At 42.6% G+C, this 26,961-nt stretch overlaps 1 long non-coding RNA gene across 5 annotated transcripts in view; it reads left to right on the forward strand.

Annotated features, from left to right (window-relative positions):
* LOC140494027 (uncharacterized) overlaps positions 1-23,270 on the forward strand; it is a 52,893-nt gene extending 29,623 nt beyond the window's left edge. For 2 of the 5 annotated variants that reach the window (XR_011963844.1, XR_011963845.1), the window contains exons 4-5: positions 5,841-5,949; positions 8,203-9,986. This is a non-coding gene — a long non-coding RNA (uncharacterized lncRNA). The other 3 variants (XR_011963848.1, XR_011963846.1, XR_011963847.1) reach the window with 3 other exon arrangements.
* Positions 23,271-26,961: the final 3,691 nt, after the last annotated feature.

Raw genomic sequence — 26,961 nt, forward strand, 5'->3', positions numbered from 1 at the left:
TCGGTCCAACCCACCCACGCTGTGCAGATATCCCAACCCAATCTAGTCCCAATATGCAGACTAGGCAAAAAGCTAACAAGGTATGAAGGAAGGATGAGGTTAATGCATTAATGAGACAATCATGTGGATCTGAATTTGAAAAGTAGAGTTGAGAATAAGCAAGCAGCAGCAACCGTTAGCAGGAATTCTTTTGTAGGCACCAAACAGTGATGGGAATGTCAGTATGGTTACAGTCAGGACACTGAATGTACTTATGGCAAGGGCAGTACAGGAACGGTGTGTGACAATGGTCTCCATGCCGACTGATCCAGCAACGAGCCTGTTGGATTGAATTTGTTGGTGTGAATATAAATGGCAGAATTGTAAGGGTGTAGGAGGGGTGTAGTGGTATAGGGGATATGGTATATTTGAATTATCAGAAGCCTTTATGCAAGTTTTAACAGGGAAAAGAACGGACAAAGGAATAACATGGTGAGGGGAAGAAACTGACAGGACAGCGTACCTGCAGAGTTACTGCCTTTGCTGTTTGAATTCATGTATCGCTGGATATCGGAGTGCATTTATCAGATTTAAAGGTTACTGCAGATTATATCTGCAATAAATGCTTCTGCTTGTGAGTCCTATCAGATCGAATAGATTGGTTGGAGAGACAGTTTAAGACAATACAGAATTGGTAACACAACAGTATGTGATGGATGGCAGTTATAGGAAGAGGGACAGTCTCAGATAGAGTTACATAGATGGGTTAACTCCAAAAAAGGCAAGAGAGTTTAGTAGCTAGTGCAGGAGTCTTCTGTGGCTCTCCCTATTTTAAACAAATATGCTGTTTTGGAAAATGTAGCGGGTGATGGATTCACAGGGGAACGTTGCACAAACAGACAAGTTTGTGGTATGGAGACTGGCACTAATGCAACAAGGGATACGTCGGATTCCACGAAGTCAATTGTGTTAGGGGACTCGCTAGTCTGAGGTACAGACAGATGGTTCTGTGGACAGCAGAGAAATAAGCAGATTAGTGTGTTGCTTCCCTGGTGCCAGGATCAAGGATATCTCAGAAAGGATGCAGAATGTTCTGACAGGGGAGAGGGTCCAGCAAGAGGTCATTGACCAAATTGGAACCAACGACATAAAAAGGGAAAACGTTTGAGATTATGGACGGAGATTGCAGGGTGATAGGCAGAAATTTAAAAAAGAGGATCTTGAGAGTAATAATATCTGTATTACTCCCGGCGCTATGAGCTAGTGAGGACAGGAATAGAGGGATAGAGCAGATGTTTACATGGCTTTGGAGCTGGTGTATGGGAGAAGTATTCTCATTTTTGGATCACTGGAATCTCTTTTGAGGTAGAAGGAACCTGTACCAGAAGGACGGATTGCACCTAAATTGGAAGGGGGCGAATATACTGGCAGGAAGATTTGCCACAGCTGCTCGAGAGGTTTTAAACTAGTTTGGGTGGTGGGGGGTGTGGGGGGGGGGGGGAGCTGGGGGCAGGGAGATAGTGAGGAAATAGATCAATCTGAGATTGGTAAACTGAGAACAGAAACGAGTCAAACAGTCAGGACGGGCAGGGACAAGGTAGGACTAATAAAGTAAACTGCATTTATTTCAATGCAAAGGGGCCAAATAGGGAAGGCAGATGAACTCAGGGCATGGTTAGGAATATGGGACTGGGATATCATAGCAGTTACAGAAACATGGCTCAGGGATCGGCAGGACTGGCAGATAATGTTCCAGGTTACAAATTCTACAGGAAAGATAGAAAGGAAGGGAGGACAGGAGGGGGAATGGAGTTTTTGATTAGGGATAGCATTACAGGGGTACTGAGGGATGATATTCCTGGAAATACATCGAGGGAGGTTATTTGGGTAGACCTGAGAAATAAGAACGGGATGATCGCCTTATTGGGATTGTATTATAGACTCCCTAATAGTCAGAGGGAAATTGAGAAACAAACTTGTGAGAAGATCTCAACTATCTGTAAGAAAGTAGGGTGATTATGGTAGGAGATTTTAACTTTCCAAACATAGACTGGGACTGCCGTAGCGTTAAGAGTCTAGATGGAGAGGAAGTTATTCAGTGTGTACAAGAAAATGTTCTGATTCAGTATGTGGATTAACCTACTAGAGAAGGTGCAAAACTTGACCTACTCTGGGGAAATAAGGCAGGGCAGGTGACTGAGGTGTCAGTGGAGGTGCACTTTGGGGCCAGCTACCATAATACCATTAGATCTTAAATAATTATGGAAATGGATAGACCAGATCTTAAAGTTGAAGTTATAAATTCGAGAAAGGCCAATTTTGACAGTATTTGGCAAGAACTTTCAAAACCTGATTGGGGGCAGATGTTCACAGGTAAATGGACGGCTGGAAAATGGGAAGCCTTCAGAAATGAGATAACAAGAATCCAAAGCAAATATATTCCTGTTGGGATGAAAAGAAAGGCTGGTAGTATAGGGATTGCTGACTAACTAAACGGTTTGATTCATAAAAAGAAGGAAGCATATGTCAGGGATAGACAGGATAGATCGAGTGAATCCTTCGAAGAGTATAAAGGCAGTAGAAGTATACTTAAGAGGGAAATCAGGAGGGCAAAAAGGGGACATGAGATAGCTTTAGCAAGTAGAATTATGGAGACTGCAAAGGGTTTTTACAAATACATTAAGGACAAAATCATAACTAGGGAGAGAATAGAACCCCTCAAAGATCAGCAAGGCAGCCCTTGTGTGGAGATGCAGGAAATGGGGGAGATACTAAACGAGTATTTTGCATCAGTATTTACTGTGGAAACTGATATGGAAGATATAGAATGTCAGGAAATAGATGGTTACACGTTGAAAAATGTCCATATTACAGAGTAGGAAGTGCTGGATGTCTTGAAACGTGTAAAAGTGGATAAATCCCCAGGACCGAACAGGTGTACCATAGAACTCTGTGGGAAGCCAGAGGAGTGATTGCTGGGCTTCTTGCTGAGACATTTGTACCGTTGATAGTCACAGGAGAGGTGCCAGAAAACTGGAGTTTGGCAAACGTGGTGCCACTGTTTAAGAAGGGTGGTACGGACAAACCATGGAACTATAGGTCAGTGAGCCTGACGTCGGTGGTGAGCAAGTTGTCGAAGGGAATCCTGAAGGACAGGATGTACATGGAGTTGGAAAGACAAGGACTGATTAGGGATAGTCAACATGGCTTTAACCGTGGGAAATCATATCTCACGATCTTGATTGAGTTTTTTGAAGAAGTTACGAAGAGGGCAGAACAGTAGATGTGTTCTATATGGACTTCAGTAACGCGTTCGACAAGATTCTCCATGGAAGACTGGTTAGCAAGTTTACATCTCACGGAACACAGGGACAACTAGCCACTTGCATACAGAACTGGCTCAAAGGTTGAAGACAGAGGGTGGAGGTGGAGGGTTATTTTTTAGACTGGAGGCCTGTGACCAGTGGAGTACCACAAGGATCAGTGCTGGTTCCTCAATTTTTTATCATTTACGTAAATGATTTGGATGCGAGCGTAAGAGGTATTGTTAGTAAGTTTGCAGATGACAACAAAATTGGAGGTGTAGTGGACAGCGAAGAGGTTTACCTCAGAGTACAACAGGATCTTGATCAGATGGGCCAATGGGCTGAGAAGTGGCAGGTGGAGTTTATTTGAAATAAATGCGAGGTGCTGCATTTTGGGAAAGCAAAGTTTAGCAGGACTTCGACATTTAATGGCAATGGGTGTGTTGCTGAACAAAGAGACCTTGGAGTACACGTTCATTGGTCCTTGAAAGTGGAGTCGCCGGGAGGTAGGATTGTTAAGGTGGTGTTTGGTTTGCTTTCCTTTATTGGTCAGAGTATTGAGTTTTGGAGTTGGGAGGTCATGTTGCGGTTGTACGGGACACTGGTTAGGCCACTGTTGGAATATTGTGTGGAATTCTGGTCTCGTTCCTATCGGAAATATGTTGTGAAAATTGAAAGGGTTCAGGAAAGATTTACAAGGATGTTGACAGAGTTGGAGAATTTGAGGTATAAGGAGAGGCTGTACAGGCTGGGGCTGTTTTCCCTTGAGCGTTGGAGGCTGAGGGGTGACCTTCTAGAGATGTACAAAATTGTGAAGGGCATGGAGAGGATAAATAGAGAAAGTCTTTTCCCTGGCGTCGGGGAGTCCAGAACTAAAGGGCATAGGTTTAGGCTGAGAAGTGAAGGATGTTGGGTGGCACAGTGGTTAGCAATGCTCCCTCCCAATGCCATGAGACTCAGGTTCAATTCCCGACTCAGGTTCAATTCCCGCCTCAGGCTGTGTGGACTTTGCACATTCTCCCTATGTCTGCGTGGGTTTCCTCCCACAATCCAAACTTGTGCAGGCTAGGTGAATTGGCTATGCTAAATTGCCTGTACTGTTAGGTTAGGGGGATGGATCGGAGTGGTTTGTGCTTTGGTGGGTCGCTGTGGACTTGTTTCCACACTTAAAAAAATGAAAATGTGAAAGAGACCTAAGGGGCAACTTTTTCACACAGTGTGGTACGTGTATGGAATGAGCTGCCAGAGGATGTGGTGGAGGCTGGTACAATTGCAGCATTTAAAAGACATTTGAATGGTTATATGAATAGGAAGGGTTTGGAGGGATATAGGTCGGATGCGGGCAGGTGGGAATAGATTGGGTTGGATATCTGCTCGACATGGACGGGTTGGACTGAAAGGTCTGTTTCCATGCTGTACACCTCTATGCCTCGATAACTCACAGAGTGAGTTTGTAAATGCAGTTAGTGTGAATGGTATTTGGAGCAATACATGTAATTGGAAAGTTAAAGTTAGGTTGGAGTTTGTTTAAAGGGATTGGAATAGAGAGGTAAAGGCATCATGAATCAGTTGCATAGAGTGTTGGTGAGAGTGTACCTGAGGTATTGAGTGCAGTGTCGGTGACCTAATCTAAGAAAGATGACACTGATCACAGAGGACGTGCAATGGACATTCTCCAGATTAATTCCTGAGATGACAAGATTTTCTGATGGGGAGATTTGTCCTGCGACCTCTCCAGTTTCAAAGCATGAGAGGTGATCGCAGTGAAATTTCAAAAATCTATGATTCATGTGATGAGGTGGAAATAAACAGGATGTTTCTCTAGCTGTCTACTCTATATTTAAGGCAAATAATGACAGGATAAGGGATATGCCATTTAAGACCGTAATAAGGAGGAAATTCTTCCCTCGGAGGGGACTGACTAACACAGGGGCATGGAAGCCTGTTAGCAGGGCAAGATTAAGGAGAATCCCCAGATATTCTTCACGTATATCAAGTGGAACAGAACAACCAGGGAACATGTAGGGTCTATTAGTGACTTGGCAAGTTGTATCCAAACTCAACTTCATGGGAGAAGGCTGTTTGTGTGACTGGAGACAATTTCCCCGGTGTACCCGGTAGAGATCAGTGCTGTGTTCCGTATTATTTGTGGTATTCATAAGTGATGTGAATGTGAAGTGGGTAGGGGGAGTGTGATAAGTAAGTTTGTGTTTGACACAAAGATTGGCTGTGTGGTTGGCAGTGAGGAGGGAGGTCTTATATTACAGGAAGATACAGATAGAATGGTCAGATGGTCAGATCAATGGCAAATGGAATGTAACTCTGATAAATATGAGGTGATGCACTTTGGAAGAAGGAAACAGACAGGGGAGGACTCAAAGAACGGCATCACACTAGGAAGCTCAGAGCGTGCTTCTCCACACATCCCTGAATGTGACTGGATATGATAATTGATGAGTTCAGCATGACTGTAGATAAAGCCTTTATTCATTGACCCAAAGATTATCCGAGTTTTATATAGCACTTCGGTAAGGCCAAATGAAATATTGTGTGCAGTTCTAGGAGCCGCGTTACAGGAAGGATGTGATTGTACTGGATGAGGTGCAGAAGAGATTCACCAGAATGCTTCCTGGGATGGACCATACGAGCTGTGGAGAGAGGCTGGGTAAGCTCGAGTTATTTATTTTGAAGCAGAGGAAGTTGAGTTGGAATGTAATTCAGATTTAAGATTACAAGGGGCATGGACAGGGTGAATAGACAACAGCTGTTCTTTTTAGTCAAAGTTTCAGATTCTTTACAGAGTGAAACCAGGGAATGGAGAATGGAGAACAGAGAAACATGACACAGCTACTTCACTTCTGCCTTCACAGAAAAATGCATAAACAAAGCCTTCCCAGCAATAGGAAAAAACCTGAGTCTGATGAGAAAATGATGTGGAATGAAACTAGTAAATAAACTAATTTGGAGAAATTATTGGAACTGAAAATAATGGGCATAGAAAAAAAACCAACGCAGATTGATGAAATGGGAAACATTTGAGAAACTCACTGGTAGATTAATTAAAGAAAATACAATAGAGGCACTGAACTAGGATTTTCAGCAAGGATTTTAATAGAGTCCCAACCCTAGTAAGCAAAGTAAAAGCACATGGGAAAGGGGGTAATATATGAACATGGTGTTAAAATGGGAGTGTTGACAGGAAACAATGAGGAGGAATAAATGGATGGGTTTCAGTTTGGAAGGCTCATGAGGCATCGCAATGATTGGTGATGGGGCGCCAGATATTCACAATACATCTCAAACATCTCGTTGAGGGATTCAAATGCAAAGTTTCCAAGTCTGCTGACGGAACTAGGATTTTGAAAGTGAGGAGAATGTGAAAAAAACTTAAAGGAGAATGAAACAAACGGAGTGAATGAGTAAACATGTGGCAGATGAAGAGCAGTGTGGATAGATATGATGTTGTCTACTTTGTTGTGAAACACTAAAGTTCCAGCCAACCATTGGAAAAGGAAGTGGTTGAGAAATGTCGATCTATGAAGGGAACTGTACTTTTCTTCTGTTATTATTTAGACAGACATCTGTGTTCCATGCAGGGCAGTGAGTTCTGCAGAAAGAAGCCAATACAGGGAATACATTGGCACACTGACCAGTTTACACAGACCCACCAAGTGGGGCGCTGTAACATTGAAAAGGATTTGGGATCTCCCTGTACACCAGTCACTGAAAGCAATATTGCAGGAGCAGAAAGCAGTCAGCAAGATAAATTGTTGTTGACCATCATTTCAGAAGGACTGGAGTCCAGGGGTAAGGGTGTCTCAGTGCAGCTGTACAGGCCCTTGGTGAGACCTCAACTCGAACATTGTGCAGTGTTGTGTGCAGTTTTGGTCTCCGTACCTAATAAAGAACAAACCTGACATTGAGGGAGTGCAGCGAAGGATGACCAGACTGATCTCTGGGATGACAGACTTTTTGTGGAGCAGAGTTTGGGGCAACTGAGCCTGTATCGCATGGGGTTTAGGAAAATGAGTGGAGATCTCAGTGAGATATATAAAACACTGACAGGGTGAGGTAGATTGGAAGCAGTGATGATAATTCCCCTGGCTGGGAAGTCTAAAACAAGAGGCCGCAGTATTAAATACAGATGGGTCACATTGCATTTAGATACGAATAAATGTCTGCACTCAGAGACTGGTGAACCTGGGAATTCTCTCTCACATAAGGCTGTGGAAGACAAGGCACTAAAGACTAATAAGGATGTCTAGACACCAAAGGATGGGGGAGAGGGCAGGAGTATGGTGTAGAAATAAAGGGTCAGCCATCATTATATTGAATTGGATAGCAAACTCGACAGACCAAGGGGACGACCACAGTTCCTATTTTATAGCTTCACAAGGTTAATCACATTAAGGGGTGTTTAAAGTGTGTGGGGAAAGTGCATTGAGGAGATGTTCAGACATTAACTAGAATGGGGCAGGCTCAATGTGCTGTATGGTCTATTCCATTCCCGATGTTTCTGTGCGGTCTATAGGAAAGCTCTGTAAATGTTGTCACAAGTTCACAGATGTTAGGAAGGACGTCTCTGCAGGGTCAACAGGACTGTGTTTCCAGTTCCGTTTTCCATACCGAGGTTGGGGGCTGGGTGTTCTGTCAGGTTTTATCCTTTTAGACTTCAGAGCAGTTTGATACGATAGAGTGTCTTGCTTGGCCTTTTCAGAGACCATTGAAGAGTGCATCACATGTCTGTGTGTTTGGAGTCACTTTTAGGCCAGACCAGGAGAGCACGGGAGATTCACTTCCTGAAAGTACATTGGGGAAGGAAATTGGTGTTTACAATCGACATTGACTTCAAGGCCATTGTTACTGACACCAGATTTGAGATCTCGATATTTTATTAATTGTTTTTAACTTCCACCAGCTGCCAGAGCATTAGCCTGGTCTGGATTATTCATCCAGTGACTTTTCCAAAACAGCACCATCTCCACATGGGGACCGATCGGAAACCACACTGAGCAAGTTTATGTCTGTGCTGCTTGACAGCTCTATCAAAACGAACTCCCAATTTGACTATCATAATGAGGCTGAGAGGGTTGTAATTGTCCAGATTGTAATTATTCCCCGACACTGAGTAATTTTCCACATTGCCAGGGAGATGTCAGAGTTGTAGCTGGAAGGAAACCGCTTCCCCAGGGGCACGGCTTGTTGTACAGCACAAGTCTTCAGTCCTATTGCAGGAATGGGGTCAGGACTCATTGCATTTGCCTCTCTACTGTGTTCAGCTTTTTCTTCATGGCACGTGCAGCGAATTGAATTGGTTGAAGACTGATCTGTGATCCTGTGGGCATCATGATGACGGTGAATTGAATCATCGACTCAACACCCCTGGCTGAGGATGGTACAGATACTATTTCCTTGTTTTTTACACTGATGTGCAGAGCTGATCCATTGATAGAATGGGGATAATTGTGAAGCCCTCTCTAACAGTTAGTTGTTTAATCGACTATCACGATTTTTGGCCGGATATGGCAGGCTGCAGAGGTTTCATCGGGGTGTATTGACCTTGTGACAATTTCTCTCTCTCGATCATACGATTTGGTTTTATTTGATTTGATAGGATTCATTGTCGCATGTATCTAAGTAGAGTGAAACTCTTTGTTTATACACAGTTCTGGCAGATCATAGTGAGGGTTGGAGCTGCCTTTTTTTAGAGACATGAAGTGGCCGAAATTTAAAAGTCTACTTCAGCTGTCTGTTTCTGAAGAGCCACAAAATAGACAGAAATTAAAATAGATTGCTTCAGCATCAGTGAAAAAAGGGCCTTTGAAAAGGGAATTATTCCAAAGCAAAAGAAAGGATAATCTGATTCGCAAGATTCTGAAACATGCCAATATAGTGGTAAAGAAGGTTCTTTTTTAAAAAAAAGATGATTTGTAACAAAACACAGATGAAAAAATGAAATTGTAGCACAAAACCTTTAAAGAATCACTACAAAAAGTAACTTATTCTGATCTCAGTAAGGATTATTTTCATCCACAAAAACAGCATCTCAAGTTATCTTTCAGAAGCTAGCTGTGCCTTTGAAACTGTTTACAATAGTAATAAGTTCTAGTTAAATATCTGGTAAATAATCATGGACACAGATTTCAACATAATAATAAAACCTTAAAGAGATACCTGGCTTGTCTTGTCGAATTCACGAAGAAAACGGTTAACCGTGGAAATAATAATATTACGTATTTTGTATCAGAATCAGCTTTTTACTGTAAAATGTGATCACGGAATTTGATAAGAGATAGCCTGCCCAATGGAGAATAGAACTCATGCAATCCTTCAAGATAAACAATGAGGGATATGACTGAAAAGAGCAGAGCCCCGAACTTTGGAATGCATTATAGAAAGATCCCAAGGCCTAGAGATACCAACAATCGTTAAACATCCGAAACAAATAAGAAACTCGGGCTGTCCATGGGAGTGTCCATCAATGATCAGTTGTTTTACAAGATTGGTTCTGCAGAAGGGGAGTGGATGGTACACTGACAAAGTTGTTTATGATCATTGCAACACAGAACGTATAAAAATACTGTCTTTTTACTGTAAACTCGAAGTGTGTCATTGATTTGCCGTCTGATCTGAGCTAAAGATTAAGGAAAGGATTGTCTTCTCATGTCAAAGCCAGATTCGAGAAAGACCCTTTGGTATTCTCCCAGCATTAACCAGGTTTTGTTTGAATTAAAGTCCATTCCGTGCCTGTGTCCTGTCTGCCTCCAGAGTCTTTGTCCCTCGCTGGGTAATCTCGCTCCTACAATAAGCAAGGCCATATAGATCATAGGGTAAAGGAAAAACTTAGACTGAGACATACAGGCTACACCAGAAAGGGCATGCAATAGGCAACATCAATGTGAGCAAGATCAGCATTATTTGAAGTTAGAGAGTCCATTCCTCAGTTTAATCGTGGGCTGGGACGATGCTGTTCATGAGCCGCTGGTTTGTGTGTTCAAGATTCTGTATTGTCTGCATGATGGAAGAGATTGCAGGAGATCCAGGGTGCGATGGGTCTTTGATAATGTTGTCAGCCTTTCCACGGCAGTGAGCTGTGTAAATGGAGACAATGGATGGGACGTTGGTTTCCGTGATGGCATGGGCTGTGTACACAAACTTCTGTCATTTCACTTACTGTCCTGGGCACGGCTGTGGCCACACCAGGTCATTATGCACCCAGATACTTTGCTGTCAGTTGTGCATTTGTAGACATTGTTGAGGGTCCTTGTGGACATGTCAAATGTCCTGAGCTGCCAGAGAAAGAAGAGGCGTTCTTGTGCCATCTCGGCTGTAACATCTAGATGGAGGTCGGTTATCGTCACTCCAAGCAACTTAATGCTTTCCACTCTTTCAACTTCAGTTCCATTGATGCAGATGGGGGCATGTTCTCCTCATTTCTTTCTGAAGTCATTGATCAGTTGGTTAGTTCTGCCGATGTTAAAAGAGAGGATGGTCTCAGTGCAGCATATCACTAAGTCCACTATTTCGGTTCTGTATTTTGACTTGTTATCATTACATACCTGTCCTACTATGATGGTGTCATCAGTGAACATGTAGATGGCATTCGTTCAAAATTTGGCAACACAGTCGTGGGTGTACAGGGCGTATAGTAGGGGGCTGAGGACACATCCTTTGGGATTTTAGTGTTGAATGTTATCATGGAAGAGACACACTTACCTATTTTCACTGATTGTGTACTGTGTGTCAGAAAGCTGAGGATCCAATTTCAGAGGGCAGAGCCAAGACTAAGATCAGGGAGATTTGTGATCAGTCTGAAGGGAATAATGGTGTTGAAGATGAACCTAGAGTCAATGAGCAGGAATCTGACGTGGGTGTCCTTGTTGTCCAGGTGTTCGAGGGATATGGCACCCGCTATGGACCCATTCCACTGGTAGGAAAATTGTAGGGGATCGAGGCAGGCTGGGAGACTGGGACTGATGTGGGCCATGACTAGACTCTCGAAGAACTTCACTCCCCTCAGTCTCCAGCGCTCTAAAGAGGAATGTCCCAGCTTATCCAACCTCTCCCTATGACTCAGACCCTTGAGTCCTGGCAACATCCTTGTAAAGTTCCAGTTTAATACCATCCTTCCTACTGCAAGGTGACCAAAGCTGAACACAATGCTGAACTTGAACATATTTGGAACTAAGTTTTACTCTGCTGCAAATTATTATGCTGCTGTGATATTGTTTTTTTTGTGTGTTATTCTGAAATCTTATTATTCATTGAATCCTCTGACGGCAATCCCCTCCGGTGAACGTTCTCCTGACTGCTTGAATTTGAATCAATCTATTCTGTTTGGACTGATATTTTGATGCCGCTGTATATCAGAGAACAGGAAGAGATGATGGATGATTGTGCAGTGTGTGTCCTTTACTGGACCAGATTGACTCTCCAGGTACCTAAAGCTTTTATTGTGGGCCAGAGTACCTCAGAATCGTTACAACACAGAAGGAAGCTATTTAGCCCATTGTAGGTCCATGCACACAGAACATTACTGCTCAGTACCCACAACATCCTTCAGCACTGCTGACAGATCCACCAACCTTACTGACAACCGTAAATTTACTAACTCATCCTTCTATACCCTCATTAAGGTCATTTTCAAAAGGACAAACAACAGTCACTCCAAAGCAGATCCTTGCACTATATCACTAGCAACTAAACTCCAGGATGAACATTCCTCATCAACTACCACCTTCTGTCTGCTTTCAGCTAGCCGATTTGTGATCCAAACGCTAAATCACCCACAATTCCACGTCTCCATATTTTCTGGGAGAAAGTAAGGACTGCAGATGTTTGAGATCAGGGTCGAGAGTGTGGCGCTGGAAACGCACAGCAGGTCAGGCAGCATCCGAGGAGCGAAGAGAAAATGAAGACTGCAGATGCTGCAGACCATAAAACTGATTCCTGATGAAGGGCTTACAAGAGAAACATCAACTTGCATGCATCTTGGATGCTACCTCATCTGTTCTGCTTTTCAAACACCACACTCTCCATATTTTCTTCAATAGCCGACCATGGGGGACCTTATCAAACGCTTCACTGAAATCCACATACCTCACTTTACTCTTATCCACCTGTTTGGTCACCTTCTCAATGAACTCGGTATGATTTGAGAGGCATGACATACCCTTCACAAAACCTTGTTGACTATTCCGAATCAAATGTTTCCTTTCTAGATGATAGTAAATCCTATCTCTTATAATCCTTTCCAACACTTTCCCCACAACCAAAGTAAGACAGGTATATAATTACCAGGGTTGTCTCTTCTCCATTTCTTGAACAGAGGGACAACATTTGCTGTCCTCCAATCTTCTGGCATTATTCCTGTAGACAATGGCGATGTAAAAATCCGAACAGTTGGTTGCGTAAACTCCTCCCTAGCTTCTCAGAGAATCCTAGGATAAATCCCATCTGGCCCAGGGGACATATCTATTTTCACACTCTCCAGAACGTCTAACATCTCGACGTTACGAACTTCAATCCCGTCTAGACTAATAGCCTGTTTCTCAGTATTGGCCTTGACAGCATTTTCTTTTTCCATTGTGAATACTGATTCAAATATTAATTTACAGCCTGTCCTATCTCTTCAGACTCCACACACAACTTAACACTACTGTGTTTGATGGTGACATGCTGATAGAAAGCTTGAGGGTTTTCCGTGATCCTACTTGCCAAAGACTTGTCATGCTCTATCCTGGCTATTCTTAGCTTTTTTAAAAAGTCCTTCCAGGCTAACTTGTAACTCTCAAGCATCCGAACTGAGCCTTCATGTTTCATCTTTACATAAGCCTCCTTCTTCCTCTTGACAAGAGATTCAACTGCTTCAGTAAACCACAGCAGCCTCACTCAACCATTTCCTCCTTTCCTGGCAGGTATAAAATTATCAAGGACACACAGTAGCTGTTGTTTGAAAAAGATCCACACTTAAATTGTACCTATCCTCTGCAGTTTCCTTCCTCATCCTATGCATCCTAAAACCTTTCCTAATCGCATCATAATTATCTTTCCCCCAGCTATAACTCTTGTCCTGCAGTATACACCTGTCCCTTTCCATCGCTAAGGTAAACATAACTGAATTGTAGTCACTATCAGCAAAGTGTTCACCAACATCCAAATCTAACACCTGGTCTGGTTCATTACTCAGTACCAAAGCCAATTTGGCCTCGGCCCTTGTTGGCCTATCTACATACTGTGTCAGGAAACCATTCTGCACACATTGGACAAAAACTGACCCATAAAGTATTTCTGCTGTACCGTTTCGAATCAATATTTGGAAAGTTAAATTCTTCCATAGCAAATGCTCTGTTATTTTCGCTCCTATTCAGTATCATCTTTTTAATCCTTTCCTCTACATCTCTGGAACATTTCAGACGGCAATAGAGAACTTTCAGCAGAATGACCTCTCCGTTTTTGTTTCTAACCTCTTCCCATACGACCTCACTAGACGAGTCCTTATCAAGCATCCTTTATAACAACGTAATGCTGTCTTTGATTTTCAATGCCACGCTAACCTCCCCCACCCCAACCACCACCCCCGCCCCACTGTTAGTACTTTCCTTTTTTTCAATGAAGCATCTAAACCCCGGACCCTACAACGATCAGTCCTGTCCCTGCTCTATCCATTTCTCCAAAATGGCCAAAACATCAAGCTGTACAACAGCACAATTTGGAAACAGGGAGTGATTGGAGGGATGTTAAACGAGGGTGAGTTGGATAGATCAGAAGACAGCATGAGGGGAGATAGAAAGGAACGGACAGAAAATGGAAGTTTTATTTAGAAATTCTCACGCACTGCAAGGCCTTTATCTATTGTCATACCGTTTGAGCACTGTGCGGATACTGGCTGTGGTCCCAGAGCATTTATCGCCAATAATACCACAGAGCTGAATTGCTGACAGTTAAACAGAGTCCAAAAGGCCAAGTGATTTTTTATTTTTCTACACTGAGAATGTAATTTAATTTAAACAGACTGGGTGAACAGCAGCAGGAACTGAGAACCCCCTCAATACTGAGATAATGCGCCAGAGAATCTCAATGAGGTGGATCACTGACAGAGGGGAAATCAGCATCTCAGCTGTGGATCAAATAATGGTTGAGAAAGATTGCACACCACTTCCGTGGTTTTCTAATGCACATTTCAATTTATGTAGCTCAATATCACGAGTGTATCTTATTTCTTCGTACTTCCCATAGTTTACTACGGACAGAAAATCATTTTGTCACCGTATTTTGTGTTCAATAAACAGAACTAATACGGTGATAAAGTCCATGTTTTTTTAACATGGTTTACATGATTGGACCCATCAGTGGGTCAGCAGGTTGGAGCAATTGTTGAAGGCCTTCCAGCACTCAGGTAGCTGAAGGGCCTCTTCCCAGTGTGGACCCGCCAGTGCTTCAGCAGGGAGGAATTGCTGAAGGCCTTCCCACACTTGGGGGAGAGGCCTTTCAGCTGTCCCAAGTGCAGGATGGCCTTCAGCATTTCCTCCACCCTGAAGCACTGGTGGGTCCACACGGTGGAAGACTTAACAGACTCTGAGAACGTTCCTCTCACTCCACGCCACTCCCCATTTCGATTGAGAGAGAGAGAGAATCAGTCTTTAACTAAACTCTTCCAACATTTATACAGTGCATTTGGTGTGTGATCATACTTCACGTTATCCACCATCGTGACAGGAGCCACAATACCTTCATTCTAAAACAGATAACCATTCCCACAAGCTTCTGATCCCCACAGAGAACATGGGTCTGTCTTCTTGGAGATGGAAGATGCCTCCTTGAGGCTTGGCACAAAACATGTGGCTTTCTTCCTCACTGCCGACAAAACACATTAAAGAATCATTTGTTCCACAGGCAATGGAGCCACGAGGAACATTGTGAGCAGTCTACGAGTGCAGTCTCTGCTCCATTCGTTCTCCAGGTTGGAGCATCAATGACACCCTCCTATTCCTGTGTAAGTGTCTCGAGGGGTGAATGGTCTCCTCCTGGTTCCATAGAACAGGTTTAGGGGTCTTACTGGACTCTGCCTGTTCCTGTTTAACAGTTCAATGTGCTGACCAGACACCTCCTCTTCCTGTGGAACAGGCAGGAGGATTGAATGGGCTGTCCCTCTTCTTGATCAGTCATTTCGATGGGCTGAATAGTTTCCACATATCGGGATGTAACCAGCTTGAAATGCTGAATGAGCTTCTCTTTTAATTGTGGAAAGTTGCAGTGCCTGGCCGTTCTGTTACATGAAAGTTACTGACACTTTAACAGCACAAATGTGAATGTTGTTTGGGTCTTGCTGAATATGGACACAGACCGGTTCAGGAGCTGAGTGGGGACAAAATGTTCTGAATATTGTGTGATCTTCAGTGATCACTCCGCTTCTGATCTTGGGACAGATGGGGGGCGTCGGGAATGGGGGCACATAGACGTTGATGAAGGAGCTGAAGATGTTTGTGCTGAGGAAGTTAATCTGAGGATCTCCTGAAGAGATGTCCCGGGACTGAGAGCATTGTCGGCCACCGACCACAAACATCTTCCTTTGTGCTCTGAAAACCCCAACCAGTGAGGAGGTTAGACCTGATTCTCATTAAGCTCAAATAAGTAGGTGGTCCCGATGACATCCTCAGTTAACTACTGCCTTGATATCAAGGCCATTCACTCTTTCCTGAGCCCCTGTGTTCACCTCTTGTTCAAATCAATAGGTAACGGTGTATGTGTAGAGTGTTTTCCTCTCACAGAGGGTACTCAATGTCAGGAATTATCTGGACTAGAGAGTTAGGGGAGCTACATCGCTGAAAGTATTTAAAGAGGTGGTACATGAATCGTTGACCTGTCAGAGAGCTGAGGTGTGTGAAGAACTGGGCATTAAGGAGTTAATGCTAACAGTAGATCAGCCATGATCGTATACAATGACTTGATCGTCTGAATTACCTATTCCTGTTCCTTATGTTTTCATTTTCTGTAATTTCAAAGTAAACGGCTGTAATTTTCCTGGATGTACCGTTATTGTATGTTGTAATCAGAGCTAGCAAAGCATTTTTGTGAGTGAGGTATGGAGCTTTATTCATAACGAATCCTGGTCTAGACCAAGACCAATAAATGAAGCACAAGTAGCAGTGAGGGAGCACTCTGTAAACAGACCAGAGGCGTCTTTCAAAACCAACCTGGATTTCCAAATAACATTTTCCAATCTGTGCGTGACAGTTGTGAGGGATTATTTGAGATCCTGTGTTACTGTGGACCAGGTATTTGGAGCAAGTGGCCCCCATCTGCACCTTGCAGGAGCTGTGAGAGGCTGAATGCACCATCGTAACCCGGGACTGTGGAGCAACAGTGGGTCATCAGACACTTTGTCATGGCTCTACCATGCACTATGATCTGATGAAGGTCTCAGCACCACTTTTCTGTCAGTGTACCATTTCCCGACATTCATTTGTCTTTCAAATGTCTTACATAGATAATTCTGAACAAATGGAAATATCCAGGCATCACAATCTTCTGTGGAAGGGAATTCACACCTTAACAACCCTTTGTGAATCTCTTGTTCGTGTTCTGACCAGTGTTGGAGGGTCACTCATGTCTTTTCCCACTCCTCTATTGGTGAAAGCAAATTTTAAATGTAACCAGTTGAGTGCTGTGTCCAATGATATAGGTATCGGACTGGGTAATTTTCTGGAAAAATCAGAGACACAGAAAGTTGAACTGTGAGCAAATGGTAAAATGATAGAGTGTCCCAAACATGTTTCTGACTTCGAACTTATTCTGCTCACACAAATGTCTGGGAAAGCGGATTTCTTCCCAGAACAGTTGGATTTGGCTGAATTCCCTTTGTTTTGAGCTGTACAGAGATTCCTATGAATCCTCATCAGGAATCCTCCGTGAGTGGTAAAGATGACTCAGGATTCTTGTGCTCTTACACCTTGTTTTCAGGCAGAACAAAGTAAGAGAGAGAGAGAGAGAGAGAGACCAATTGGGTGCGGCTTCTGAAGCAAGTAATATTTTTCTCCGTCTCTGTGCGGAAAAATTCAAGAATATCAACTGAACACCAAACTGGATCATGTGCACTCTCCATGTACATTCTCTGGAATGGATGATATTAGACTGTATGCTGTATGCAGCATCATTGTTGTTGTTGTGCACAGTGCCTTTCATTAGCAAAAGAAAATAATGTGCCCGTTTAATGATTTGATGAGATGCTTATATGCATCTGCGTAATTTTTAAAAATGGGTTGATATCTTCATAATATTTGTGTTAATACCAATGCATCTCATTCAAAAGATTATTATCTAGCTTTCGTCTTCTTAACAGGAGAAAATATGTAGCCAGCTGAAAGACTTCTCTGAAAATCATGGTTCAGTAAGATTTCTCATCTAAGATCTAAACAGATAATCCCCGATAACAAAAAGCCTTCATTTCAGGAATGAGTAAAGGGAAGCATCTTTAAACATCTTTGAAAGGAATTGTATCCGTTTTTTTTAGTTTAGAGGATCAGAACTGCACCCAATGTATCTGATGTGGTCTCAGCAATGCCCTGTACAGATACAGTGAAATATTCCTAATTAAATCCAATACCCGTTGCCACAAACATTATCATTCCACTTACTTTCTAAATCACTTGCTGCATCTGCAGACAGACTTCATATGATTCATGTACCAAGAATATGAAAAACATCTGCATCACAGAGTTCTCCAATCTCTCTCCATTTAAATTGTTCCCGACTGCAATAGACAACTCACATTATATTATTTCTGCTGAGGGTACGCTCACTAACCTTCCCTGTCTACATCATAATGAAGATTCACTCCCTCCATTTGAAGATCTATTGAATGATCATTTTGGTGTACAAGGTAGTTCAGCTTTGATCCATTCCGTCCCTTCATCGAGATATTTTACAAATATTATTTATCAGTGATGACCCTACAGTGATCGCTGAGTCAAAACTAGTTACAGTTTTGTTTAAAAAGATCATATATCACTACTCTCTACTTCCTGTTAGTGACAGCATCCCTGTTCCTGTGCAGCAGTTCAGGCGGGTTGAATGGCCTCGTCCTGGGCTGTGTAATGTACTCAACGAGCTGAATTACTTCACCCTATATTCCAGTGTAATTCTTTGGAGGGGCAGAATGGTCTTCTCCCGTCTAATTGTAACGATCCAGTCAGGCTGAATGGGATAGTCTGTAATCGCACTCAGTGGTGGATTGAGGGAACAACACATGGGGTAGGGACAGCAGTATATGTCTGTAACTGCATCGAGTGGTAGATTGAGGGAACAACACATAGGGTAGGGACAGCAGTATATCTCTGTAGCAGCCGGGAGCGTGGATTGAGGGAACAACACATTGGAAAGGTGCAGCAGTTGGCCGTTTAGCGGCACCATTCAGAATGGTCATGGCTGATACGAGTGTGTCTGACCATCCGTCTCCTGTCTGTTCCCAATAAACTTTGACTCTCCTGTCCAGCAAAGATCAGTCAAGCTCAAACTAAAATACCTGAATTTACCGAATCTTCACTGCTCCCTGAAGATGAGGGCACCACAGATAGCACAACAGTAAAGGGAAAGGGACATCCTTCTTTCATTGTGGGATACATTTTTTTAAAACTGTGTCAACCTCATATCAAATCACTGCCCCTTTTCAGATATAGTGGTACAATAACTAGGAATAGACATTTACCATTCTCCCCTCCAATCTTTTCCCACATTACCACTGACTCTTTCCAATCAAATATGCTGCTGCTGCTGTCTCAGGAAGAGAATACCAGATAGCATAACACCACACGAGCATTAAAAAAGGAGCAGAATTAGACCATTTGGCCTATCGAGTCTGATATACCTTAAAGTCTTTCTATAATGTTCCTCAACATCATTCTCTTACCTTCTCCCAGAATCCTTGATCTCCTTATAAATCAGAAACTAATTTATTTGTGTCTTAATGGCACTCATGTCTGTGTCTTAATGTGTACTTAAGTGTGTATTTGTCCATGTACTTGTTACTTTTGTATTTGTGTGAATATGTCTGTCTGTCTTTATATCAGCCAGTGTGTTTCTATCTGTGATTGTGTCCATTTGTGTATGACTGTTTATGTCTTTGTGTGCTTCTCCGTGTGTGCATGCTTATCTCCTTGTATGCATTGTGCATGTTAGTATATTGGGGTATTTACCAATAGTCTGTGTATTTCAATGCCTGCATCTCTCTGCAATGGGGTATCTGTTCTTCTACGAGTGAGAGAGATGAGGTTGGAACTGACAGTAGGTTTGAATTGAGAATTGCTCTTTACTAAACACTGCTCCTTATTCGGTTGGTGGGACGTGGATGTTTCCGAATCTCCACACAAGCCCTACTGGTCCTCTCCAGCTCTCTCCAGGATCCTCCCACATATCAGGGTAGGGGTATGAGGGAACGGATATCTGACACTCCCCCACCCGGCGTGGCCCTTTCTGTCCCATTCCAGGCTGTTTCTCCTGGAATGGGAGAAAGGGAGGGAATGAGTGAGGGTGGGAGTGGATGGACCTGCTGTTAGTGCTGGACTAGGTGAGGTGTGACATGGTGAGGTAGCCGGAGGGAGTCTGCCCATAGTGTTGTATCCCTGTAGTGCTATTACTGTGCGGGGCTATTGCATCAGCGGCAGAAAATGTGTGGGAGGGAAGGTGCTGAATTCAACAGTGAGTGTGGTCGTACTTGAGCCTTTTTGGAGTGTGAATCTTGGTCGAGGGTAGGTGCTTTAAGAGACATACAGTGAGTGTGAGGGAGCAGTGAGAATATACGGTGACACTTATCCTGACAGAGCGGAATGGATATTGATGCTTGTCCTATATTGCTGGACCTGTCTTCAGATCATCTCAGCATCGAGGTGAACCTCCCTGAATGTCTTATCCAAGTCTATCACTAATAACGACACAGGCCCTGTCCCTCAGATTCCACAGAATGGGTTTGGGTGGGTCTTACAAATAGCAAGGAGAAACAAAGTTGTTGTGTTATATATCTGAACCAAAACTGTCACGCAAATATTTTGCATCATATGCTCTGGAAATTATATATGCAACTATACTCAAAGGGAAGCTATGACATACTGATATTATCGCTGGGCTCTTAACCCAGAGACCCAGGTAATGTTCTGGGGACATGGTTTCAAATCCTGCCATGGCAGATTGTGGAATTTGAATTCAATATGTATCTGGGATCAAGGGTTTATGATGATCAGGAATCCATTCCTGATTGTTGGAAAAACTCATCTGGTTCACTAGTATCCTTTAGGGAAGGAAACGGCAGTTCTTATCTGGTCTGGCCTGCATGTCACTCCAGATCCAAGGCAACGCTGTTGACTCTTAACTGCGCTCTGGTATGGCCAGTAAATGCTGGTTATCGAGCTAAGCCCTCATCCTGTGAATGAGTAACAAATACTCATGGATCCTGCAGTAATAATGGGTGGTGTCAAGTTGCATCGAAACTGAGTTAACTAAGTGACTGCTAATGTTGTGAAAAATAAATTCCTTAAGTGTACATCAGGTAGGTTGGAGAGTATGTTGTGAACCAAACTAGAGAGCAGATTATTTTGGATTTGGTGTTGTGTGATACTGATTAAGGATGATCAGCCATGATCATATTGAATGGTGGTGCAGGCTCGAAGGGCAGAATGGCCTACTCCAGCACCTATTGTTTATTATCTATTGTGTGGTCGGAAAGACTAATTACTAACCTTCCTCTGAAGCAGCTTTGGAGGAATAGTGACATTAATATGTTGTGTTTTACACTGTGTCTGTATTCAATGTGGAATATGTGAACATTCTGGTCAAACATCATGGAAGCCCAGAGGTTAGAGGGTCAAGTTCACTCCAGTGAATTGGGAAAGTACAATATAACATTCAGTAGGAGAACAATGATTGTTAGACCCATATAGTCTAACAGCACGGCGACAGGCCATTCGGCCCAAACTGATCCATTCCGAACAAAATGTCCATTCACACTAACCCCATTTCCCTGCCATTTCCCTGTATCCTTCTAATCCTTTCCTACCTCTGTATTTGTCCAAATGTATTTTAAATTTTGTGAATGTACCCGCCTCAACTACTTCTGCTGTCAGCTTATCCCATATGCATACCACCCTGTGTGGAAAAGAAATTGCCCCTCAAGTTCCCTTTTACTCTTTCCCCTCTGACCTTAAATTGATGCCCTCTAGTCCGTGACTGTCCAACCCTGGGGAAAAAAAAGACTCTATCCATGCCTCCCGTGACCTTATACACTACTATCAGATCCCCCTCAGCCTCATACATTCTAAAATAAAAACTCCTAGCTTATTCAAGCTCTCACTATAACTCAGACCATTGAGTCTTGGCAACATTCTTTATAAATTTCTTCTGCACTTTTTCCAGTTTAATAACATCCTTTCACGAGCAAAGTGAACAAAATTGAACATGACGCTACAAGTATGGACTCGCCAACATCTTGTATAACTGCAACATAACTCCCTAATTTCGATACTCAGTGCTCTAACTGATGAAGGGCAGTGAGTCAAAAGCCTTTTTCAGTGCCTTGTCTACCTGGGACTCCACTTACAGAAAATCGTGCACCTGAATTCCCAAGGTCACTCTGTTCCACTGCACACCTTAAAGCCCTGCCATTCGCCATGAAACTCCAGCTTTCTAAAATGCAAGAACTTACACTTATCTGAATTAAACTCAAATTGCCATTTCTCTGCCCAATTCTCCACCTGATCAAGGTACTGCTGCAATTTCTGAGATTTATGATAACCTTCCTCACTGTCCACGACACCACGTATTTTAGTGTCACCTTGAAACTTACAAATTATACCTGTACATTCTCATCTAAATCATAGATATGTGTAATATATGAATATATGGTCCCAGCACCGACCCTGAGGCATTCCACTCGTCACAGGCCTCTAGTCTGACAAGCATCCTTCCACGATTACCCTCTTCTTCCTATCATCAAGCTAATTTTGGACCTAATTTGCCTACTCCCCCTCAATTACATGTGATCTAACCTTCCAGAGCAGCGTACCTTGTGGAACCTTATTGAAGGCCTTACTGAAATCTATATATACATCCATGCCCTTGCCAATGTTACTGGTCACTTCATCAATGCAGTCTAACAAACTTGTGAGCCATAATCCTCCATTCACAAGGCCCTGTCTTTCCAAATGCACCTCAGAATATTGTCAAGTAACTTACCTGCTACATATTTTAGGTTTACTGGTCTATAGTTCCCCGGTTTTTATTTATAGCCCTTCTTGAATAACAGCACAGCATTCACTACCCTCCAGTCCTGCAGGACCTCACCCATTGATGACCGATGATGCAAAAGTACCAACCAGGGCCCCCGCTATTTCTTTCCTGTCCTCCTGCAGTGTTCCTGAATATATATGTTCAGGACCAGGTGATTGATAGAAATACTACAAAGTCTGAAAAATATGTCTATTTATTTCAGGTAAAACACCCAAGAGTGAGAAAGGGAGTTAACAATGATTATCAAAATAAATTAAAGATTACACGAATCACAGGAAGTAACTTCAGAAGAATTCCAGACATTGTGGAATCCTGAGAATTCTCAGAAAATTAAGATCCAGAAAAGAAGGGCCATGAAACGGGTAAAGAAATCAAACAGCGAACATGCAAACAAACAGGAACACAAGGACTGCATAAATCTATGATATATATTTCAAAGGAAAGAGAAAAGCAAAGTCAAATGTGGAAATCTGCAATCAGGAGAGACGAGCTTATTATGGATAACAGGGAAATGGCCAAGCAAATAACCAGTTACTTTCTATCTGTCTTCATGGAGAAAGATCCAGAAAATCACCCAGAAATACAACGTCATTATATAGGACTTGTGGATTGAAAGACATAAAGTCAATTTATATCAGTAACAAGGCTCTACTTGAACATGCAGCTGGATTGAGCATTGCTAACCATGACAAACTAGATGTACTTCATACCAAAATCTTCAGAAATAAAGCACTAATAGAAGTATTTGTTGCACTGTCGATGACTGTGTTCTATTACCCAGTGCATTCTGCATAGTCTGGATCCAAACACTATACATGTACGGTAGTGATCCCAGCATCTACAAAGGGAAGAAGAGATAGTGTGGAGAACTGCCGACCAATTAACTTGACATTTGTGGGGAAACTGTTGGATACTATTATATAGGATGTGATATTCGTTATTTATAAATTGACAGCAACATTGGAGAGAATCAGTGTGCATTTCTGAAAGGGAAATCATACTTGACAAGCTTTGGAATTGTTTGAAGTTGATTCTTACAGCATAGATAATGGGGAACCAGTACAATTGGCGTATTTTAGATTATCAGAAGGCTTTCTGTAAGAACTCACACAATGAGTTTGTAACTGCAATGAATGTGAAGGGTATTTGGAGGAATACATGCAGGTGGTAAGTTAAAGTTTGGATTGCATTGCTTTAAGGGAGTCAGAATATAGGTGTAAAGACATGTTGAAGCAGTTTAACAGCATGTTGGTGAGACTGTACCTGGAATATTGAGGACAGTTTTGATCACCAAATCTGAGAAAGAATATACTGACCACAGAGGAAGTTCAATGGACATTCTCCAGATTAATCCCTCAATTGGCGAGATTGCGTGATGAGGAAACTCGACCTGTGTTCTCTAGAGTTTCAAAGAATGAGAGATGGGTCACTGTGAAATGTATAAAATTCACAAAACATGTGACAAGTTGAAAATTAACAGGATGTTTCTCCGGCTGCCTAATACACAATCAAGGGAAATAATGGCAGGATAAAGGACAGACCATTTAAGGCTGCAATAAGAAGGAAATTCTGCACGCGTAGGGGACTAATTAACACAGGGGCATGGAAACCTGCTGGCAGGGCAAGATTAGGGAGAATTCCCAATTATTCTACCAGTGTGTCCAGCGGAACAGAATAACCAGGGAACAGGTAGGTCTCATTAGTGACTTGCCAAATTGCATCCAAATGAAGTTTAGTGGTAGGAGACACAAGGTGGTGGTTGACTCCTTGTGTGACTGGAGGCCAGTGTCCAATGGTATACTACAGAGATCAGTGCTGTATCTCTTATCGTTTGTGATTCGGAGGTGCTGGTGTTGGACTGGGTGGACAATGCTGTAAATCTCATAACACCAGGTTAGAGTGCAACAGGTTAATTCTGCGGCACTACCTTTTGAAATGCTGCTTATTCATCAAAGCGCACAATCACCTGATGACGAAGTAGCGCTTGTAAAGCTAGTGCCTCTGAATAAACCTGTTGGACTCTAACCTGATGTTGTGTGATTTAACACTTTAATATTTGTGGTACTCATAAATGATGGAGCTGTGAATATGGACGAGGGGTAGGGAGTGTGATAAGTAAGTTTGTGTTTGATACACAGATTGGCCGTTGGCCGGCAGTGAGGAGGAAGGCCTTAAGTTATGGGAAGATACAGATGAAATGGTCAGATGGACAGATCAATGGCAAATGGAATGTAACCCTGATAAATAAGAGGTGATACACTTTGGAAGAAGGAGAGGACTCAATGAATGGGAGCACACGAGGAAGTTCAGAGGGTGCTTCTCCACACATCCCTGAATGTGAGTGGACATTTTCATACACAATTTGGGAAAGCATAGAGGAATGTAAACATAACCTTGATTCATTGAGGCTCAGATTATAAGAGCTATGCGGAACTTTGGTGAGGCCAAGATGGAATACTGCGTGAAGTTTTGGGAACCATATTACAGGAAGGATGTGACTGCACGGGAGGGTTTGAAGAGGAGATTCACCAGGATGTTCCCTGGGATTGTGCATATCAGCTATAGAGAGAGGCTGGATAAACTTGAGTTGTTTAGTTTGGAGAAGAGGAGGCTGAGGGGGACGTATTCAAAAGCATAGGATTACGAGGAGCATGGACAGGGTGGATGGACAGCAGCTGTTCCTTTTAGTCAAAGGGGCACACTTTTAAAGTGATGAATTTGCGGTTTAGTGAGGATTTGATAATTGCTTTTCAGCCAGTGTGTATTGGGGTCTGAAGTGCACTTCTTGAGAGGGAAGATGTCATGACAAACTCAAAATCATTCGAAAATACACGGTTGTGCACTTGAAGTGCCTTAAGATACACGGTTAGGCGTATTGTGTCGGAAAATGGGCCTTATGTAGACCATGCTGTATTTCTGATAGTACAGAGTCTTTGCTTCTGTGATTGTATGGCTGTAGAAGGCCAATCAGTGAGTACCTTAAAATTGGAATTGATAGGTTTCTGAAGAATGTCTTAACAAAGTTTATAAGACAGAACTTACGATATTTTCTGAAAATATGTTAATGGTAAAATTAAGAGAAAGAAATGTGCAGCTTTCTTACAGTTTGATGTCAGATAATTGAGGACCGGGAAATGGTAGAACGATGGAACAAAAGTTTCAGACATGCCTCCACAGAGGAAAACAAAATAAAAAAGAAAACTTCCTAGCAATACTAGGTATCTTTAGTCTGGTGAGAAAAAGGGAATAGAATGAAATTAGCAACTAAACAGTTTAGAGAAAGTATCGGAATGAAATTAATGGACGTAGACAAAGTCAACAGAGATTTATGAAATGGGAATCATATTTGAGAAAGTGGCTTTTACCAACATTATGGAGAAGGTATCAATGTAATACGAGTGGAATCTCAGAAAGATTTTTGATAAAGTCCCAAGCATATTGTGAAAATTCGAATCCTGTGGGACTGGGTCTAACGAATGGTCATGGTTTTAGAATGGGAGAGCTGGCAGGAAACACTGCGCAGGAAGAAAACAACATTTTTTTTAAATGGAAGGCTAGGAGGATATAGCAAGGTTCGTGTCTTGGGCCCCAGCTATTCCCAATACACATCATATATTTGGTTGACGGGCTCAAATGCAATATTCCCAAGTCTGCTGACAGCACTAAACGATGTCAGCCTGTGAGTTGGCGAGAAAGATGTAAAAATGCTCCAAAGTGACTGAGACAAGTGAAATTACTTGGATAATATGTGGCAGACGGAGAGCAATTGGGAGAGATGTGATGTTGTGTACTTTGATGGGAACAATAGAATGGCAGCCTCTCATTTGAAAAGGGAGTGGTTGAAAAATGTTGTTCTACAAAGGAACTTAAGCTGCATTTTAGTTTATTTCTGCACAGCCCTCTGAGTACATGCAGGACAGTAAGTCTGAAGCCAGAAGTCAATACTGGGAATGGCATTGACACGCTGACCAGTGGACATAGACCCAGCAAGTGGGGAGCTGTAACATTGAAGGATGACCTTGTACCAGTCACTAAAGCAATATTGCAGGAGCAGAAAGCAGATAGACAGATAAATGATGTATTTCACCTTCATTTCAGGGGAATTGAGTGCAGGAGTAAGAGTATCCTACTGCAGCTGTACAGGGCCTTGGTGAGACCCCATCCCGAACATTGTACAGTATTGTGTGCAGTTTTGGTCTCCTTACCCAATAAAGGACAAACCTGACATTGAGGGAGAGCAGCGAAGGATGACCAGACAAATCTCTGGGATGACAGGCTTGTTGTGGGAGCAGAGTTTTGGGCGACTGGACCTGTATTCCATGGGATTTAGGAAAATGAGCGGTGATCACAGTGAAATATATAAAACTCTGACAGGGCGAGACAGATTGGAAGTTGGCTTGGA

Source organism: Chiloscyllium punctatum, chromosome 23, assembly GCF_047496795.1.
Source record: "Chiloscyllium punctatum isolate Juve2018m chromosome 23, sChiPun1.3, whole genome shotgun sequence".
NCBI lineage: Eukaryota > Metazoa > Chordata > Chondrichthyes > Orectolobiformes > Hemiscylliidae > Chiloscyllium > Chiloscyllium punctatum.